Source organism: Hipposideros armiger, unplaced genomic scaffold (genome assembly GCF_001890085.2).
Source record: "Hipposideros armiger isolate ML-2016 unplaced genomic scaffold, ASM189008v1 scaffold_1159, whole genome shotgun sequence".
NCBI lineage: Eukaryota > Metazoa > Chordata > Mammalia > Chiroptera > Hipposideridae > Hipposideros > Hipposideros armiger.
In genome coordinates this window covers 69218-73782 of record NW_017732509.1, presented here as the reverse complement: position 1 = coordinate 73782, position 4565 = coordinate 69218, and the positions used below count along the sequence as shown (strand labels likewise).

The window sequence follows — 4565 nt, the reverse complement described above, 5'->3', positions numbered from 1 at the left end:
CCAAAGGGGTCGCGACCCATAGGTTGAGAACTGCTGCTCTAGAGTAAGGGCCCAAAACAAACTAAATATCTCAAGGCAGGTTAGATACCAGTCTGTTTCACTCTAGAACAGCCTGATCACAGAGGGATCAGGCCAAAGTTAAAAAGCCAGTTCTAGTAGAAAAGCGTGATCTCAAGAGAGACAAGTCAAAGGCTGATGAGACACAGCCTCTAATGGAGCAGTCTGGTTCCAGACAGAATCACACCAAAGCCTAGCCTCAGTTTCCGTGGAAACAACCCAGTTCCAGATGGAATCTATCAGAAAGCTAATGCAGCTCAGCAAAGAAGCCTGGTGTCTCTAGGGAGTCAGGCCAAAGTGTCAACTGAGCTTACAAATGAACAAACAAGCAAGGTCCTTTAACAACAACAACAACAACAACAAAGAATCCTCTAAACAGTTCCTGAATAAAGCCCGGGAAGCTTCAGAACACAGAATCAGAATCTGGGTTCCAGAAGACCTGCCTAAGCCCCCACGCTGGACAGCAGTGAGCCCAAGTGGCTCTGTGGGGCACCAGCTCCTGGTTGCTCACCTGCCCTGAAGCTGTTTGGGTTACTTCTCTGGAATCCCAAATGGGCCCCCAAAATGTCAACCATAAAACAAAAGTCAACTAGGTATTCTGTCACAAAGGATTTATTCAGGAAAAAGAAAGGATTGCAGTCTGGTACCTGCAGACATGATGAGCCAAGTTCACAAATTGCTTGAAAAAAGATGGAGGAAGTACTTTATAGAGGGGAAGAGGAAGTTAAGGAGAGGGATTTACAACCACAGACCTCTGTTGTAAACAGAGTTCTTCCCATAGGGCTCTCAGGATGACATACTTGTGATAGCTTCTCCCACAGCCCCTCCTGATTTCTGCCTAGGTTAAGGTCTCTGTCATAAAATTTAACAGTAACATTTAAATAAAACCCTGAAGGAGGTATAATTTGTGGGGGGAAGAGATTATACAGGGAGCAGGGACGAGTCCAAAGGCCCTGAAGTGGGATTGTGCCTGGTGTGTTTGAGGAACCACAACTTGGCCAGTGTGGCTGGAATGTGAGCCAGATGTGAGCAAGGGGGAGAGGAGTACAGGGTAAGCCCAGAGAAGTAATGGGGTGTCAGATCCTGCAGGGCATTGCAGACTGTGGTCAGGTAGGAGCCACTGGAATGTACTGAGTCAAGAAGGGGCATGGTCTCACTTAGGTTGTAACAGAAGCGTCTTGGCTGTTCTTCAGGTCTTTCACCCAGTTTTATTGAGATATAATTGACATACATCATTGTATAAGTTTAAGGTGTACAATATAATGGTTTGACTTATGTATATTGTGAAATAATTACCGCAGTAAGTTTAGTTAGCATCCATCATCTCATACAGATACAACAAAAAGCAAAAAAAGAAAAAAATTTTCCTTGTGATAAAAACTCTTAGGATTTAACAACTTTAACATATACCATACAGCAGTGTTAGCTGTAGCCATCCTGTTGTACATTACTTCCCTGGTACTTACTTACCTTATAACTGGAAGTTTGTACCTTTTGACCATCTTCTTCTGATCTCCCCTCCCCCCACCGCCAGCTTCTGGTAGTCACAAATCTGATCTCTTTTTCTATGAGTTTGTTTGTGGTTGTTGTTGTTATTGTTGTTTTTTAGATTCCACATATAAGTAAAGTCATTCAGTATTTACCTTTTTCTGTTCCTCAGCTTCTGACGCCATACGCTGAAGCGTCCTTGTGTGCCAAAGCCGCTATGGATGTATCTTTGTTTCCAAGCTTCTTCTGACATTTTGGTGTGGTTTTCACTCAGGGGATGGGGCACATTGGGCTGGAGTGTGTGAGGAGTGAAGAACGGATGGTAGGCAGGGCAGATGGAGAAGTGCTATGGATGTGCTGCGCTCCCACCTGCATGGAGACAAGACAGTCAGTCACTGAACCCTTCAGACCTCTGTCTCTTTTACAAAAATGGGTGAATTCCACCTGTTCTGCCAGTGCTGGCCAGGGCTGTCATCAGGGTTCAGACAGTGCAGAGTGCCTCATCACCAGCCTCATCCTCAGCATGAGTCTCCTCTAAACCATCATGCCAAGCCTGGGTTTGGCTGATGGTGCTAGCAGGAGCTGTGTCCCTGGCACTGACTGGGTGCACAAGGAGGCAAGCGCTGGTATGGACTCAGGTGCCCAGACCCCCAGCACTCCAGAGAGTTCTAGCTGTGTGTTCCCACTCTAGCAGTGTCCTCAGAGAGCAGCAGGGGAAAGGCTCTCCACTTTCCAGGCCAGGAGGGGAAAGGATGTAAGTTCCACAGAAGGAGCTCTCCGCCCTCGTGTCTCCNAGAGAGAGAGAGAGAGAGAGAGAGAGAGAGAGAGAGAGAGAGAATCTGATAATTGAGATGCTCCCAAACAGTTGGATTTTTAAACTCTCCTTTAAGACTTTAAAAGCTATGTCATCCTGTTCTTCCCATAAAATTGGGTCAGGACTGTCATTCTTTAGTAAAACATACAGAGGTTTTTCATAAGAGAGAGGTTTAGAGTCCAATTTTGGCAACAGTCGACTAGCCCAAGAAAGCCTTGGAGTTGATGCTTAGTTTTTGGCCTTGGGAAACTTAGGACACTGTGAAGCCTATCTGGATCCCGATGTCGTCCTTGTTCCAATATAAGATGTCCCAAATATCAAGAAAAACTACAGTTTTTTCTTTAGAGACTTTATGCGCCTTTAAAGCCAAAAGTTCTAACAAGTAGATGCTATATTCCTCTGCGGAGACCTTGAAGAAAGAGCAAAGAAGGAAGTCTTCCACATATTATAACAAAGTAGAACTTTGAGGGAAGGTTATATCATATCATCCAAATCAGCCTTAAGGGCTTGTGGAAAATAAGAAGGGTTCTCAATGATACTCTGAGGCATCCGCTGTCCAGGTGTATTGTTTTCCTTCCCAGGTGAAGGAGAAAAGGTATTGGCTAGCTTCATCAACTGATGAATGCAAGGCAACTAAAGAATGCAAGGCATAAACCAATTACAGTATAGAATTTACTTCCAGTTGGGATGGATGTTAGCAGTGTGTGAGGGTCAGGAACGACAGGGTGTTGAGGGATAACAATGGTGTTCATTGCTCGAAGGTCCTGGACAAACCTTCACCCTCCTCCCTTTGGCTTTCTCACAGGTAGAACGGGAGTGTGACAGGGACCGGTGCGAGGAATAATCAAGTCCTGAATTGTGTAATCTTCTATTATGGGCTTTATACCTTGAAGAGCCTCTTTACTTATGGGATATTGATCAATTCTGGGAAGGGGTTTTGAACGGTTTATTTGAATCTCGATAGGAGATGCACTGTGGATTCTGCCTATAGCAGATGAAGATTTTGCCCATGAAGAGGATGGCAGTTGATCCAGTAGAGACAATTGATCAGTGCTTCCAGATTCAGCTAAAGCTCCATCAAAGATAAGAGTAAAAGATGTCGAAAGTTAATTTAGTTCACCTGATTGGCTATTTTGACAGCTATGTCAAATTCTAGTATTATTTCCTTCTTTTGGGAGAAAGAAATTCTGGGGTGATACTTCTCTAGGAAATCTCAGCCTAATAAATGAATGAGGCGGGGGAACTAAGAAGAAAAGGGTGAGACTCTCTCAAAGGACCTAAGCATAAAGGGATAGGTTCAGAGACAGGAATCTGCTGAGGTTTACTTGAAATCCCTACTTATTGAACTGTTTTAGTACTTTGACGCAGGAGCTGGTGTCATAAGGATGTAGACAGATTCATTACCAATTTGAAGAAAAGTTTCTCCAAACTGATTAAGAAGGACAAATTAGGAAAAGCCCATATAGTTCCCTGGAGCCCTGTCATTGGGGATTAGGAGACCTTGGGAAGATTGGTGAGAAGGCTGAGGGTGCCTGAAGCACTGAAACTTATGATAATCCCTTTCCCAATGTTCTCTCTCTTTGCAATGATAGCAAAAGCTAGGAGACTTTTGGTTTTGTATAGGGGCCTTCATTTGCCAGGACTGAAAATTAAACATCCTGCCAAGCTTACTTCTAGGTGGCTCATGTAGAATACATGCAAGCTGATTGACCAAATTAACCAAATCTGGGGTGGACATAGTTTCCCATTCCATCCTGGTACTTTTAACTAAAAGGGAAAGATCTTGGTTCATCCCATTAATAAAAGCTTATTAAAGATTATCTGAATAGATTCAACATCTGAAGGAAGAACAGAATTTTTTTTATAAATGATCTGAAGTCAGTTGTAAGAGTAATGAACAGATTTGTCAGACTTTTGTGAGCAAGTCTGAATTCTGCTCCAATCAACAGGCTTTGGTAAAGCTACTGTAGTTGCATGATAAAGTTCTCTAGCAGCGGTTCTCAACCTGTGGGTCGCGACCCCTTTGGGGGCCGAACGACCCTTTCACAGGGGTCGCCTAAGACCATCAGAAAACAAAACGATATTTACATTACGATTCATGACAGTAGCAAATTTACAGTTATAGAGTAGCAACGAAAATAATTTTATGGTTGGGGGTCACCACAACATGAGGAACTGTATTAAGGGGTCGCGGCATTAGGAAGGT

General features: G+C 43.7%; 1 long non-coding RNA gene across 2 annotated transcripts in view; it reads right to left on the bottom strand.

Annotated features, from left to right (window-relative positions):
* The window catches only part of LOC109376616 (uncharacterized), a 14811-nt gene that overhangs the window by 5784 nt on the left and 4462 nt on the right, over positions 1 to 4565 (bottom strand). For both annotated transcript variants that reach the window (XR_002122759.1, XR_002122758.1), the window contains exon 2: positions 1701 to 1914. This is a non-coding gene — a long non-coding RNA (uncharacterized LOC109376616). The remainder of the gene's footprint in view (positions 1 to 1700; positions 1915 to 4565) is intronic.